We start from the raw sequence: 17,462 nt of genomic DNA, 5'->3' as shown, positions 1-17,462 counted from the left end.
TTATGGTGCGATAAATCGTTTTTGTCTGATTCATTATTAAGGCCCGTACCCAGGATTTCTTTTCGGGAGGGGCCCAAAGATTAAAAAATAATTTTACTGGAGATTGCTCATGTACCTAATGCATGTTACGGGTGTTAAACTTTAAACTTTTCCATTGGAACTGACATTGCGTTACATTTCATTACGTTTACTGTCTTGTAATTTGTGTAACACATGTCTGAGACCTTCTAAATAATTATATATTTAGGGAGAGACCAGGGACTGAGTTTAGATTTTGGTTTTGAGTCTAGTTTAGAATTTGTTTTTCGTTTATTGCAGCGTCACTTTTGAAGACGTTTTGAAATTTTTGACACTTATCAATCTGTGATTTCGGAAACAAAAATCGGTCACCAATAACACTTTTTCCAATATTTATTAGTCGAGTTTTTCCGCTACCTTTCTTTGTACGTAAGAGAAAAAGCGAAAAATCATCTTGAAGAATATTTATTTTCAATTTGAAATTAATATTTGAATAAAATATATATGTGTTTGGGTTGAATGTTTCCGAACCGGATGATAGATAAAGAAATCAATCAATAAGTTTCTGAGTTACGGGCATTCAACGTCATGACGTCATGAGTTTTCCTCTTTGATGTTCGTTTATACCAAACTACTGAACTACTGAAAATTTCATCATAAATTACTGATAATATTGCCGATGGGATGAGAAAAAAAATATATTGCTGCGTAAGGTATAACAAGAGATATTCACGATCAAGTTCTACCCATTCTTGTGTAGTGTAAATTTTGGAAACAACGCGTTTTATATGTTACGTCACTTATACCATTATATCTCCGGAACCAGAAGTGACAGCCCTTTGATCTTCGAACTTGCTTAATAGTCCAATAGTAGCTTTCAAACGAGCCTAAACTTGTTGGAATCGGTTCAGTACTCGCCGAGTATACTGAGCGGTAAAAAATCTTTGAAAAGTGCACACACACACAGCCATTTTCCGATCTCGTCGAGCTGAGTCAAATGGTATACAACAGAACGGGTCACCGAGGCTCCGTTCGAAAATCGGCAAAAATTTATAGTCTCAAAAATATATGATTTTTTTTTAATTGTTGGAAGGTTTTTTGGTAGTATTTAACACAATTTTATAAAAATACGTTAAATTTCAAATAAAAAAGTTGTTAACCAAAGTTTTGCTAAAGGCTATTGTTTTCAAGATACAGCAGTTTAAAAATAAAATTAGAACTGTACAATGATAGGGTGTGAAAATATTAAGTAACAACTTATGCAAAATTTGAGTTGAAAAAACACAAAAAGTCTACCTTCGAACTCAAATAGAATTGTTCAGTTTCAAAAATTTCATAGTAGTTTCTTTTCAGGTTGAACTCTTAGTTTAATCAAAACCAAGAGTGTCAGAAAAATACTATCGCTAATGTTAATGAATATCATGACGAAAAACAAACTCATACCTTTTATTCTGATTTCCCATGGTCCAAATCACGATCAAATATCCACAAAACAGTTCAATTTTCTCGAAGACAAATCAGTTCCCGATGCACCTTCTTTCTCCTATTGCTCGAGGAAACGATCGGTCGGTATCCAACAGAATATTCACGGCACTTGCATCGGCAATCCACAAACTATTTATTCTTTTTTTCTTCACTTTACTTCGACGATACCAAGATTTAGTATTATTACTTTATTACACCTCAATTTATTTATTATTTATAATCTGCAACCATAACTCACACGACTAATTTTGCTCGCCACCATTGGACGTTGCTGCACGTGTCCGTAAGCTCGCACAAACAGACACAAACACACACACACACACAGAGAGAAAGAGACACCCGAAGTACTCGAAGGAGGGAACTCCCTTAATCGACCACGCTTACGGTACGGGGTTGAACTTTGCCAGCCTCGAAAGCGCACCGCGTTATTTATCACATTAATTCTCTAAACTTGGACTTTCCACCTGGATCACGATTCTGCACTCGCCATTCCGTTGGTTAGAGCTCAAACCGGAGAAGCACTTCAACTCTGGCTGGCTATTTTTTTTTGTTTCGGTTTTGTTTTGCTGGTCCTCTCCTTCTAGCCTCCGAAGCCAGCCGCTATATGGTCAATCGTCGATCGATGATTTAATAATTATTTTATGAGCCCATTACTTCACTTTACATAAGCACGGATGCATGGATTGGCACGAAGTGTCACGGAGTGTGTAGTCTCCAAAGGTTCACAATGGTTCACACCGGCCAACCTGCGGCTGCGGCTTCGGCTGCGGCTGGATGCTGAGCGGCGAGTTGCATGCAGCTGCGGGTAATGCGAGCTGTCACCGGGTGCCCACGGGGGTGATGGATCAGTTTCACTGGCGTCCGGCGGGGTGATCGACGGTGATCGGCCAGCAGTGGTTTGGAAATTGCGCACTCGTGTGACTTTTCAGCGGGTTCTGAAACATATGAGATGAGAAAGCGAATTGAGTAATTGAGTAATCTTTGACGTAATGGAACAAATCATGCAATAGTAATGCTCCCTCTCCGATATCGGTTCGCTTTGTATGTGCGTGCTCTTGGGACCGGTTGGATCGGGTCGGGAGGAAAGCAGGGAGAGAAATGGATCGTATGAAGCGGTCTTTGAAATGGTTACGATTTGCACCCAAGCACTAAAGTGACAAGCATAATAAATCCTAATAGCAGAACCTAACATTGACTCCTATACACTTTCACAGAAGGTTGTGTTTGACGTTCATTCGGAAAAAAAATAATTTTGGAAATATTTCAACAAAACGGTAAACGGAAAACTGGCCTTGGTATATTCGCAGAGAAGCGTGATTTAGAATATAGTAGATGGGAAGGTTTTTGTTCTGTTATCTGTAGCATCCTTAACGTTAAAAAATTTAGAATGAGAGAAATATCCAACGTACATGCAATATCACCAGTGAAATTTAGTTTCTAATTAGTCAGTTCTGGTTCCAGAGATATAATGTTATAAATGATGTAAACGACAAAACTAATTCCCGCTCGATATGGATGAACCGATCTCAGTAATTTTAGGCTCGTTCAAGACCTATATTTGATTGTAGATCAAGTGCGAAGATCATATGGTTGGCAGGTCAAGTTTCGGAGAAGCGTATAATCGTATAAATGACGAAACCGACCAATTAATGTTATCAATCATTGTTTAAATGTAATATTGCTGACACACTGAGGTTTTTTTAACGCGGTTGTTTTTGTACGGTTTGTTTATGCGGCTTTTTTACGTGGATTTCCGAAGTTACGCGGTTTTGTACGCGAATTTTCAAAGTTATCCGGTTAATTTGTTTCGTCTTAGAAATGCATGAAACTAAGAGATCTGGTGCTATCCCAAAATTTTTTCAAGTCAACTCTCTTACATTGAATTAAAAAAAAAATATTACACCAGATCTTGACGTTTTGTGCATTTCAAAGACATTTGGCATCAAAAACATTTCTTCATTAATAAACCCAAACCTCCGTAACTAATTGGCAACAAATTACCAACAAAATGTTCACTGAGTTGCGATTCGTTTAAAGCACGTTTCAGAAATTATGTTTCCTCAACTTCATATACCTTATGATCAAAAAAGAACCGGAATTTTCATTCTAAAATTCCCGCTCTTGCCCAATCGGTAAACTTTTATTCTCTCAACGTTGGCAACACTTTTATACACATTCTGTGAAATTTTGACGCATATCGTACGATTAGTTTTTGTTTGGCGTCTATACAAAGAAGTTGAAAAATTTTCGTGTGGCGATTTTTATAATGGATGAAAATTTAGAACAACGTGCGTGCATCAAATTTTGTGTTGAAAATGGATTTAAGTGTTCCGAAACGTTGAAAATGTTAGAAAAGGCCTTTGGTGAATCGTGTCTAGGAAAAACACAGGCATACGAGTGGTATAAACGCTTCAAAGGTGGTCGTACAAGCTTGGATCATGATGAGATCCCTGGCCGCCCAACAACATCTGTTACTGAAGAAAACATTGAATCGGCAAAGCAAATCGTGTTGCAAAATCGTTCTGTACCGATTAGAGAGATTGCTGTGTTTTTGGGCATCTCTTATGGATCAGCCGAACACATTTTAACTGATGTTTTGGGTTTGAAACGCGTCGCTTCTCGGCTGGTACCAAAAAAGCTGAATTTCATTCAAAAACAGCGTCGTGTTGATGTGGCCAAAGAGATGATGATTTCCAACGCAGATAGTGACCTCACATTCATCGAATGCATCATAACTGGTGATGAGGTGTGGATCTATGAATATGGCGTCGAAACCGCACAACAATCGACCGAATGGCGCTTCGAAGGCGAGCCGTTGTTCTAAATTTTCATCCATTATAAAAATCGCCACACGAAAACTTTTCAACTTCTTTGTATATACGCCAAACAAAAACTAATCGTTCGATATGCGTCAAAGTTTGACAGAATGTGTATAAAAGTGTTGCCAACGTTGAGAGAATAAAAGTTTACCGATTGGACAAGCGCGGGAATTTTAAAATGAAAATTCCGGTTCTTTTTTGATCATAAGGTAAACTCAGTGAAGCAATGAATTTTTACACTGAGGTCTATTTTGACGCTTTTTTTTGCAATTTTTTACGTGTAATATCCAGAATTTTTTAGGTTAACTCTCTGATACTTAAAAAAAGTTCCCTGACTACTTTAAAACAAAAATTGTTAGATTACACTAGATTTGGACGTTTCATGCATTTCTAAGACATTTGGCATAAAAAGATTTTTTCAGTTTTGTGGTTATATTCTGCGCAAAGTCATTCATTGTTTCCAAAAAATTTTTATTCTGAGATTAAACAATTTCTCAACGTTTCATGGGTTTCTAAGATATTCGGCATAAAAAAAATTCTTTAGTATTGCGATTTCCGAAATTACGTGGTGCGTCCCCCGCGTAAAACAAGACCTCAGTGTTCAAGGATTTTATTTTTAGCTTATTCAATAAATGTGCTTCGTTAACTTTATATGAACTTGTGAAACGCTAGTGAAAAACCTATTCTTAAGGGCTGAGGCCAGTGTGTTTTAGGGCGTTTTAGAGGGCTGTTTTCACGCTTCAAATCTGATTTTCTTAGAAACGGTGCCGAATATAAAAAATGGACTTTAGCGGTCGGGAATGTCTTTTTTCTGAAGGAAGAATTGCATAGCTGAAAACGCCGTCTTTCAACTTGTTCATTGAATATCTCGCCTTCAAAAGCATGGATCGAAAATCTATTCGGACAATGGCTAGATAATTTAATTACGACGCGATTAGTGCATGAAAACATAGATGTTGTCGCGATAAAAATGAAGTGAATGCTATTTTTGTGAAGGTAAGTCGATTTCTATGGCGGCGCCATTTTTTCTGTTCTTGTTTCCTGGTAACGTAACGAAACATGAGAGAGAAATAAAATCGGCTCAGCAAGGCTGCTAAACAAGCGGTAGCTTCGCTGGATTTTAAGTGATGTAGTTAAACTTGTAACCGAAAATATTAAAACTTTCTTGGCCACCCAGCCACATCGAGAGTTATTTTGCACATTTGCGAAAAGGCATGGAGGGAAATGTATTACGCAGAGCGAGCCACGTGGTTATACGCGACCTACTGGCCTCAGCCCTTAATCCACCTAGTGGTATGATAATGCCTTTCTCTTGTCATTGCCTCATAAAAACATTTTTGTTATTATTTTATTAGAATAATTTCTGACACGAATTTGGGCTCAATTTTTGCACGAAATCTTTCAGATTGATTTGGCAGTAAAACAATTGAACTTGAATTATATTGGACACTTGATCCGAAATAATGGGTTCATCCATATTCGAGAAAATATACGTCACTTATACCATTACACATTCGGCACCGGTAGAGACAGTAATTCGATCCTCGAGCTCGATCAATGACCCAATAGTACCTTTCAAACGAACTCAAGCTTGTTGAAATCAGCGCTGCCATCTCAGAGAAAATTGTGCGGAAAGAAAAAATGCGTTTTGTCGGTTATGCAATTATATCTCCGGAACCAGAAGTCACAGCCATTTGATCTTCGAACTTGATCAATTGCACAACGGTAACTTTCAAACGAGTACAAGCTTGTTGAAATCGGTTCAACCATCTCTGAGAAAATTGAACGGTAAAAATCAACGCGTTTTGTCGATTACGTTACTTATACAATCACAGCTTTGGAACCGAAAGTGACTGCCAATTGATCTTTGAATTCATTACACATCCCAAGAGTAACTTTCAAACGAGCCAAAGATAGTTCGAATCGGTTCAACCATCAACCATATAAATACAATTCCATTTCTCTAGAAATTATGCGAATTATGAAAGAACTGGTTTTTTTCACTTTTAATAGTACTACCGAATAATTAGTTAATGGTTATAGTTAGCGAAACGTTTACTTCAGCAAAGTTAACAAAAATTACGATAGCTACAATTTTATCGAAAACAAAAACTTTCTATCTACCTCCAAAAAAAAGTTAATTTTTATATTTGTCTTTACACACGTGCTGGAATATTTAGACTTCAGCTCCACCAAACTTTCCGTGTTTCATTTGGGTTTCTCTACGTGTTCCCTATAAGAACTATGTAAAATTTTAACACGATCGTTTCGCGCCCTAGGGTTAAAGTTTCTATGGGATTTAGTATAGGGAAAGTACCATTTTACCAAAAATCGACTGAAGATTACCCTACTGACTCTAAAAATCAGCGCATATAAAATTTTATTACGAAATTTAACGAGGAAGAAAGCTTTCGAAGACTGGAAAACAGTTCGACATTTGTAGAAATAGTGTTTGAAGGAAAACCGATACAAGGTCCAAATAATAGCTCACTCCTAAATATATCTGGCACCACTGCTGCTAGTGGCCGTAACATGATTTCACTTTCCTTCATTATGCTAAAACTGTTGATCTGAGTTGTTTGATGTCTTCGCGATAGTTATTCAGCTTAGTATGAAAATTCCTTTCAAGTGACAAGCCAAAAAAGTAAAGACAGTAGACACAAATAAAGTCATGTAAATTGTTTACATAAAATATGATAGTACATATCTTCTAAACTATATGAGATAGAGATTTTGTGTCTTTAACAAAGTTATTGGATTTTCTAAAACATTGTCGAACACAAAAACCCTATTTATTCAAATTAAAAAGTAAGACTTTTCAGTGAGTTTTGAAACATGACTTGTCACTTTAAAAGAATCTTCATACTAAGCTGAGTAACTATCGCGAAGACATCAAACAACTCAGATCAACCGTTACAGCATAATAAAAGAAAGTAAAATCATATTACGACCACTGGCAGCAGTGGTGCTAGAGATATTAAAAAATGAACCATTGCACAGAGAGGAAAATTGGATGAAAAGATGTTTATTTGGTGTAAAATGATCTGCAAAATCGATTTCATGTAATTAGAAAACGCTATCATGTTCATTTTACCCCAGGTTTTGTAGCGGATTCTATTCGCGTTTAAATGTATAACAAAAAAACGATATATTTGCAGTAGACCGGATAGAATGCGTCTGCTATAAAAGAAGTCTGACAAATTGTTTGCATATAGTTTTATTGACAGCAAAAAAACTCGTTGTACCGTTTTACCCAATTTTTTCTTGTTATAATATTCAGCTGAAATTTGATCTATAATCCTGAAGCAAATTCAATGCAACCTATCAATAGTGATCCATATTGGGGGCGGCCAGTTTTTCATAAGGTCATTTGGCATAATATCGTTTGGCATAACGCTATTTGGCATAATGGTTATTTGGCATAATGGTTTTTTGGCATAATGGTCATTTGGCATAATGCCATTTGTCATAATAATAATTGGATTTGTAAATTTTCGTTTGCGTTTCGATCGAGTTATGTTGTGCAAAGAAAACTCGAACGAAATATGTGAATTTTATATTCGGTCCAAATAGTTCGATAATATTAGGTGAAATAGCATTATTACATATTTTTTTTATATTTAAAATTCTGTAGTAAATAGCACACTATCATTTTATACAAGCAACTCACTTAGTGCTAGCACAATATTCTGTTCGTCATAGATGATTCAGGTCGAGACGGCCGAAGGCCGCGAGTGCGCCGGGGACCCGCCGTCGGAAGCGCCGGCCACTGCGGGGGGGCAGCGCCTCCGCAGAAATCACCTCTGTCTAGTTGCGGGCGTTTGCCCGGATTACCCAAAGCTAGGAGCTATCCCTTAGTTAAGTCCGAACGAGCGGCAGCGAGGTCGGACAGCAGGTCATTAAAAACGATGAGGCGTAGCCGCATTGAACCTTGCAAAATTGCAGTAAATTAGAACAATTTCTATTAAGCAGCATGTTCATCTGTTATGCCAAATGACTGTTATGCCAAATGACCATTATGCCAAATAACCATTATGCCAAATAACCATTATGCCAAATGTCGTTATGCCAAACGGTATTATGCCAAACGGCTTTATGCCAAACGTTGTAGCCCCATCCATATTATGTTGAAAATTTCTGCTATTTAAGTACACGCAACGGGAATGACAGTACTAGCTAGTTTAACCTGTTTTATTCCAATTTATTTGATAAATCGTATAAAAGGTTAAACTTTCTGTCGCTTTCCGACACTAGGCTGATTGCGTTTGATAAAAATCGATTGATATTGCTTAGAAAACCCTAAAAAGTAGATTGCAAATAGAAGTTTGAGAAGTTTTTCTCCTCGGCCCCATGTCATGCAAAACACGCCTCACCCGCCGTATTCTCCTGACATTGCTCCTTCGGATTACTGGTTGTTCCGGACGGATGCAGCATGATCTGGCAGGTCATCGGATTACTGAGGTGGGATAAACCAGTAACTAGCGATGAACGGTATTTTGATTAATCTTTAAACTTTTTTTTATTTTGAAATACACTGAGATCTGTTTTACATGGTTTTCGATGCGGTTTTTTACGCGGTTTTTTACGCGAATTTTTCAAGTTATCCGGTTTGGAAAGAAAACTCGAGGTCTGGTGTTATCCCGTAATTTTTTTTAAGGTCATCTCTTTTTTAGATTACGTTTATATTGCATTTCTAAGACATTTGGCATCGAAAAAAATTTCGAAAACGGAAATCTAAATATTTTTCAAGGACCCAAAGTCGATTTAAAAAAATTTTTTTTTTTGAGATCGCGTCTGATCTCGATGTTTCATGCATTTCTACGACATTTAGTTAAAAAAAAAATTATTTCGAGTTCGGAAATCTCATCGCAGTTTTTTTTAAGCGGTACATCAGTTGCAGTTTCTTTTACGCGGATTTCCGAATTACCGCGGGTTTTTCACGCGGATTATCAAAGCTACGCGGTACGTATCCCCCGCATGAAAAAGATTTTTACCTGAAAAAAACGTACCGATTTACGTAATTTACACTCTCAAGAGAAACAAATCATTCACTAGGTTCGATTTGTTTTCAAGCTTGTATAGAAGGGAAGTTTTGTTAACTTTACCATAAGCTTAGTGAAGCATATGAAGCCAGAAATTAAAAATCACAGACGCAGAGTCGACTTTGTATTTCGCATAGGTTGGCAGAGATGCCAGGACTGCCGATTTGTCTGAAACTCAGCAGAATTTTAAAATAACGTGCAACATGTGCAAACTTCTAAAATATGAACATGAACTTAGCGAAACACCTCTCGCCTATGATAACGCAAATAGGTGAATAATTTGTTGCTTATTTGTTGCTTATTTGTTGCTAATTAGTTACAGAAATTTTGAATTTGTTGCTCAAATTGTAAATTTTTTTTGAGTGCTTCGCTAAGTTCATATGAAGTTAGCAAAGCAAATTATGCTTGAAAACAAACCGTAGCCCAGTGAATAATTTGTTGCTAATTAGTTACGTTAAATTCGAATTTATTGCGAAGGCCCCCGTTCAAATATGCTTCAAAACAGATCGAAGCCCAGTGAATAATTTGTTGCTTATTAGTTACGGTAATTTTGAATTTGTTGCTCAATTTTTGTTTTTATTTTTTGAGTACGTCGCTAACTTCATATGTACCTAGCGAAGTACTCAAGAAAAAAAATGAGCAACAAAATCGAAATTATCGTAACTAATTAGCCACAAACTATTCACTGGGCTACGATTTGTTTTGAAGCATATTTGAAAGAGGGGCTTCGCTAACTTCATATGAACTTACCGAAGTACTCAAAAAAAATAAAAAATAATTGAGCAACAAATACAGAATTATCGTAACTAATAAGCAACAAATTATTCAATGGGCTCATATGGACTTAGCGAAGTACTCAAAAAACTAAAAAAATAATTGAGCAACAAATTCAAAATTACTGTAACTAATTAGCAACAAATTAATAACACAGTTCGGTTTTACATCTCATCCAAGCCAGTCGATAAAACAAAATTTTGTTACGTTCGGGACAGAAGAAACCAAGTACAGTATTGTGTAGTGAACAATAGAACGACCTCGAAATGAGTGAACCAAAACAGTGAACAAAAGCTACCGCCGACACGAAAGAATACAATTGTTGTTGACTTTAGGCAGTGCAAAATTCGACCTTCGATACGGGAACTTGAAGGTTTGCTTAAGGAGCAAATGCATTTTAACATTAAACGTGTGCATTTACTTCAATGCAATAAGACGAATAATGTTGTTTACATCCAGTTTTATAAAGAGTTGGGTGCAATTCAATTCGCGAAAGACAATAACAATGTGCACTATGTGGAGCATGAAACTATCAAGTACAACATTCCAGTATATATGGAAGATAGTGCTATAGAAGTGCGTGTGCATGATCTTCACTCGAGCGTCACCGATTATTATATTCGCAAAACTATGTCCCAATACGGAGAGATTCTCTCTATCGAAAAAGAAAAGTGGAAGAATTTTTCCCCGGTATTCTAAATGGCGTACGTTTGTTACGCATGAGCTTGAGGAGGCCTATACCTTCTTATGTGACGTTCGGTCAGGATACAAGAATGCCGTGCAAATCACTTGTTACCTATGACAATCAGATGGCCACATGTCAATATTGCCAAAGAGCTGTTCACTACGGTAAGCCATGTGATAAACTGGACAAGGAGACAACTACACTAAAGGACAACGGTGCTTCCTTCACACAAACCCCAAGCAACCCCAGTACACCTATGACAGCCGCCAACAACAATGAAGCATCCCCTTCAACGAAACCATCAGTATCCTCTATAGAACAAAGTACACCGGCTGCAGTTAACAACTTACCACCCAACCAACCAGCAATTGCAACCAATATACAACAAGGTGCATCTACAGCAACTAGCAACGAAAAGAAGACGGAAATTGACAACAATACCATCGATGCGGCAATGGATGACGAGACGAACCACGAACGAAGTGCCCCTCAATCCTCGCAGGAGGAAAATGGAAGCTCCTCTCCCCCTAGAAAAAGGGTGACAACGAGATCCAACTCAGAAAAAAAAATTTATTTTAAAAATCGGCTCAATCGGCCACGTAAAGCTTGTACGCAAATAGGCCTGAATAAAAAATATCTTTTAAATAAATTAATAACAAATTATTCATTGGGCTTCGATCTGTTTTGTAGCATATTTTAAAGGGGGTCTTCGCTAACCTTATATGAACCTAGCGAAGTACTCAAAAAACTAAAAAAATAATTGAGCAACAAATTCAAAATTACTGTAACTAATTAGCAACAAATTATTCACTGGGCTTCGATCTGTTTTGAATCATATTTGAAAGGAGCCTTCGCTAACTTCATATGAACTTAGCGAAATACTCAAAAAATAAAAATTAAATTGAGCAACAAATTCAAAATTGTCGTAACTAATTAGCAACAAATAATTCACCTATTTGCGTTATCATCGGCGAGAGGTGCCTCGCTAAGTTCATGCTCATTTCTAAAATCGCCGCAGTCTTTTTTTTATGGCTCTCTAAATCGATTATTCTTTACAGAGAACTTAAGTCTTTTTTTCGGGTTTACAGACTTTGAAGATAATTGAGTTGATTTTTAATGATCTTGAACAGCATAACTCATCACTAACTCCAATAAACTTAACGTTCCTTTTCAGGGCATCCAACATTCTCCAGGAATTCTTGTCGAGATTCACAAAAAAACACAACCGAAAAAACCTTCAAATTATTCAAAACAAAAATAACCTGTCATTTCGACAATAGTTGTGGTGTCCTACGTCAACAGCATGAACAGCCCGGTAGGGTCGTTTGCCGTTAATGCCTGTATTATTTCTGTGACACTGAATTTTTTTAAATATCAGGCTGAAAGAAAAAAAAATCATCCGTTCTTCTCATTATTATTTACGAAGTTACTGAACTTGTTAACTTTCTATTGAAGCATCAATTTAATACGTGCGAATCACAAGTCGTACGAAAATTGCAAGTTTCAACCTACCGACCGATGAATGACACTCCTGCCGGAACAGCATCATTCCAGAATAATTGTTTATTACCTAGTCTACTGGGTTGTATTTCTTGCAGCACGGCAATCAATTTCAACGTGGCATCGCGTCGTTCGCCTGATGGAAGCATTCTGCTCGGCTCGTTAGGTCGATCATTTATTGCGTCCCATTTCCGTGAGTTGCAGCCGATCCAGGCAAACCAGGTACCAAAGTGTTTATGACATTTTCCATTGATTGTTGATTGCGGTAAAATTGAAGCGCGATCTGCGAACAGAGCGCAGAAATTCCGGGCAATTTGTTTTCAACCGAAGCAGTCCTATTTGAGTGATCAGTAGTGGCTTGTTCTGTTATCGGTTGTCGGAGAACCGCGTTCTCCGGGTTGGCTTTTGCTATCCTGCGCCGCGTCCCAATGGTCAAAGTTATAGCCGTTGGGATACGTATTACCGACAGCGGAAGCTATCTCCGCGCTTGGAAAGGGTTACCACTGAGTTGCCGCAGCACCGGCCGTCAGTGAAGAACTTGTAATCAGTAAATATTGTAAATAAATGGTCATAATTATAATAGATGAAGTAAAACTGAGAGAATAAGTGGACGTCGGAGTGCGAGCGGTGGTTCGTAAGAAAGGTCATCACTGATTGGTTCTTGGCCACTCGATCATCGATCGGTTTCGTGGAGGGGTGCTTACAGGCGGTTGTGTCGTGATGAACACAGTTCTCGTCGAACGACCGAGCGTTGGGGACTCTGGGTTGGTGTTCCTAACGATTATAATGTTCTTAAATGAAGAAAAAACACTAGCCTATTAAACCTGGTATCAACGCGGTACTAGTGTAGTAGTAGAAGTAGTAGGCAGTAGTGGTGTGCTGGGATCAAGTTCTGCTGATGGGTTTTCTGATTCTGCCAACTCTGGAAATTGCCGACCGTGACCAAAGGTACCGAGCGGAATACCAATAAGGCCACGGTGCTGCTCACCGTCGCCGATGGAAGGGCAGAAATAAATCGATTTGTTCGATTAATAAGTTTCTTCCATGATTAATTCGAGGCGCTTGCAGACGCTTACTGAATTCGCGCGAAGTGGTAGGGTATTTAACGGATAAATTATGATGGTAAATTATGAATTTTTTATTTTCTGATGAATAATTAGTTGCACGTTTTTTTCGTTGCAACTTTGTTATTTTGAACAGTGCTGATTCTATGATTCTATTCGAAGCTTTGTAGCTATGAAAAATGAGGTCAGTATTAAAATTCAAACTGCCATCGCCCCTTCAATCTGTACTCCAAGCGAATCAGGACCCATATTCATAATATTCTTGTCTCTTCTTCGCTAAACTTGTGAGCTGTAACTTTCTTCGTCCGAAGATGAGATGACCAAGTGCTCGCAAGCTCCTATCTCATACTTCCCCGTAAGTCTATGTTGTCTATTCGGAGGGATGGTATGAAGGTTCTTCGGAGTTGTGATTCGTTTCTCAGCAACTCAAAGCTGAAAGTTCATTTTATTCAAGTTTTTAAGTAAGATATCTTTTCAATTCATTTGCTTACATTTAGTCTTCCTAAAATTTCACTTCCCTCGGAATGTTACGTTTCACTAACGATCGAACGTATTTGCTTCTTGCGCTAATTAATAATGGTATTTTAATAAAGAAATGTATAATTGAATTTATAGTATTACTTGCGGAATAAATATAGATAATCGCCATTCCGATCCACGTTGCTCCAATCAATAATTACCGTCCATTTTATCCGGATCTTGAACAGTCACACCAACTGTCAACTGCCCCAGACACTGAATTGGTACAGTGATGCCAGAATATTGTCATTTGGTCAGAAGAATGGTAATTACTACGTGTTAATGCTTTCGATGCAGTGTTACTGAGATATAATACAAACTGTTTCAATTTTAAACACTATCGCAAGTTAAATGGTTTAAAGGTAGTACTCGAAAATAATGAAAAATATTCTTTTAAGTGCAACTTTTTACAGTTATCGTAAAAATTGATGTTGATTGGGATGGGCTTTGCATGATCACATTTCACGTCTCCTAATTGGGTTCGATTCTCAACCTCGCACAACGATTCAGGATGATTTCCGGACTCGAAACGAGCATGATCTTAGGGTTAAAACCTCTATAATCGAAACAAAAGGCTGTTTTTGGTAAATCTAGTTCTAAGAGTGTGGTTCAGTAATCAGCGCGTAATCCAAACCTTTCGATTCGGGACGTTGCCAAGAAGGTCAATTTCTCCGTCTGATTCGTCCTGCAGACAACAAAGCGGGTTAGATTTCACGTTTTTTTAAGTAACGAAGGGGTCTAACCGAGCTTGAGCTTGAGCGATCACCCCTGGTTGCTACTCCGTTACTGATCGGGATTACCTGAAATTGTACAGGGGGTTTCTAGATGATCCAACCTGGGACTGGTAAATCATCCTTCAATGTACATCTTCTGGTAATCCCAGAATTCATTGATCAGTACCGGCGCCGGCCAGGCCCGAACGTAGATCGTCTAAGGAATGGGAAGGGTTGTTAGTCCAACACATAAATAGACTTCCCGAGTGAATGTTTCAACAATATCCTATATTGAAGTCCCGGGAAGTCTTGATTCACAGCTCTTATTCGAGGAAACTAAAGAAAAATTTGCAATACTATCGCGTAAAGAAAAAAACTTCCTTTCTTACCTTTTTTACCTTTTTTTATATATATAAAAAATAGGTATAGAATTCGCTCAAACTTTCGAAAATTTTTCCGAGGCCCGGAGGGCCGAATGACATATACCAATCGATTCAGCTCGACGAACTGAGCAAATGTCTGTGTGTGTGTGTGTGTATGTGTGTGTGTCTGTATGTGTGTTGTCAACTAAGAAGTCGAGATCTCAGAGATGGCTGGACCGATTTTGATCAAACTAGTCGCAAATGAAAGGTCTCCCCGTCACCCAAAACGCTATTGAATGGTTTTGAGATCGGATGTTTACTTTTTGAGTTATTCGAAGTTTTATGTCAAAATTTTCAGTTTTTTGACAGTATCTGTCACAATTGACCTTGAAAACAGAATATGTTTTCAGACTTAGATTCCGCACGATAATACCTATTCAACAAGCCATAGATTGTTAAAATCCGTCTATTTTTAACGGAGATATCGAAATTTTTGTGTAAACGACTTTTCCCCCTATTCCAGCAGTAGGAATTTTGAGCGCTGTATGACAAAGCAATGCTTGGGAGCAACGGAAAACACGATTTTTTATTCTGTTACATACAATTGTTTCTAAGTACCAAAAAGACTGTGTACAGCATCCTTTTTCATGACAATTTGCCTCGGACCGATTTTAGCACGGCTCGTTTTTGGCAACATAATCGTTCGAATACGACATATATAAACCAGATGATGGCAGATTTTTTTTAATTATATTGTTTTAAACTACTAACAGCAATAAATGCTGGAAGAACATAACATCCATATACCATTCGAATCAGTTCGTCGAGATCAGCAAATGCGTGTGTGACAAATAATTTCACTCAATTTTCTCTGAAAATTTCTTTTCTATAAATTCAGATTCATACGAAAATTCGTATGCTCCCAAACAAAGTTGCTGAATTATGTTTGGTTCCGACCTCTGGTTTCGGAACTACAGGATGATATATGAAACGAAATCAAAATTGTGTAACTCATTCTTCTCGTAAATGGCTGAACCGATCTAAGATTCAAATGAAATCTAAGAATCGTCTAGAAGCAAATGAAAAGTTTCATGATTCTTTAAAACATCTTGCTCTTCAGTCAGATCCAACTTCCGGTTTCGGGGATACAGAGTGATTAGTATAAAAATATCTATTCCACATAAATTAATCAGGTTTATCGGGTTAGCAGATTTGGATAGTCGATAAAAAAATTAACTTTTTTCAGTTTTAGTGGTATTCAGTTGTCGATTCAGAAGGCACCTAAAAATTTAATTCGTGCTATGATTTCTCAAAGATGTCTTCACTGATTTTCAAATATTTTGAAACAAATGTAAACTATACAGCTTCTCAGGTGCATTTATCTGAGTTCGGTCATACCGATTTTAGAATTCCGGTTCCAGTATAAAATCGTTTCTCAAAGCTCAATCGTTTTCTCAAAAAAGCCTAATCAAATTTCAGAAACAAAAATTCAAATTGAATTGAACTTATATACAAAATTAATTAATTTTATACATACATACAAAAATTAATGAATTTTATCCAATTAAGCTTCAAAGTTGTACTCAAAACTGTAATTTGTTCGTCATATGGCCATACGAATCGCTTTGGGTTATGCTGGTTCCTGAATACCGTCTCTGGAAGTACCTTAAATTACCGTAAACTCTAAAGTGGAACTTACATATCATGGCATGTTTAATCGATTATCACACTTCTAGATTTAAATTCGATTGTATTTGCAGTTTCGACATTACAGAGTAATGAGTGATTACAATCTCAAATTGTCGCTTAAAACGACGGTCAGTAAAATAATATAATGAAAACTTAAACACCGAAGAATATTCATGCAAAAAACACAATCGGATTGATAAAAAAAGGTATCATCTCACTGCTAGGTGGATTAATCACGTTTTTATATATATAAAAAATAGGTATAGAATTCGCTCAAACTTTCGAAATTTTTTCCGAGGCCCGGAGGGCCGAATGACATATACCAATCGATTCAGCTCGACGAACTGAGCAAATGTCTGTGTGTGTGTGTGTGTGTGTGTATGTGTGTGTCTGTATGTGTGTTGTCAACTAAGAGTTCGAGATCTCAGAGATGGCTGGACCGATTTTGATCAAACTAGTCGCAAATGAAAGGTCTCCCCGTCACCCAGAACGCTATTGAATGGTTTTGAGATCGGATGTTTACTTTTTGAGTTTTATGTCAAAATTTTCAGTTTTTTGACAGTATCTGTCACATTTGACCTTGAAAACAGAATATGTTTCCAGACTTAGATTTCGCTCGGTAATACCTATCCAACAAGCCATAGATTGTTAAAATCCGTCCATTTTTAACGGAGATATCGATATTTTTGTGTAAGCCTTATTCCAGTAGAAGGAATTTTGAGCACTGTATGAAAAAGCAATGCTTGGGAGTAACATGAAACACGATTTTTTATACTGTTACATATAATTGTT

At 37.3% G+C, this 17,462-nt stretch overlaps 1 protein-coding gene across 1 annotated transcript in view; it reads right to left on the bottom strand.

Moving 5' to 3' along the window:
- The window catches only part of LOC131432064 (semaphorin-5A), a 510,712-nt gene that overhangs the window by 475,895 nt on the left and 17,355 nt on the right, over positions 1 to 17,462 (bottom strand). The window contains exon 2 of the mRNA XM_058598113.1: positions 1,462 to 2,438. The gene's annotated coding sequence lies outside the window, so the exon portion shown is untranslated. The remainder of the gene's footprint in view (positions 1 to 1,461; positions 2,439 to 17,462) is intronic.

The sequence above is a fragment of the Malaya genurostris genome, chromosome 2 (genome assembly GCF_030247185.1).
Source record: "Malaya genurostris strain Urasoe2022 chromosome 2, Malgen_1.1, whole genome shotgun sequence".
Taxonomy (NCBI): Eukaryota; Metazoa; Arthropoda; class Insecta; order Diptera; family Culicidae; genus Malaya; species Malaya genurostris.
This window is presented reverse-complemented; position numbering and strand designations above follow the sequence as displayed.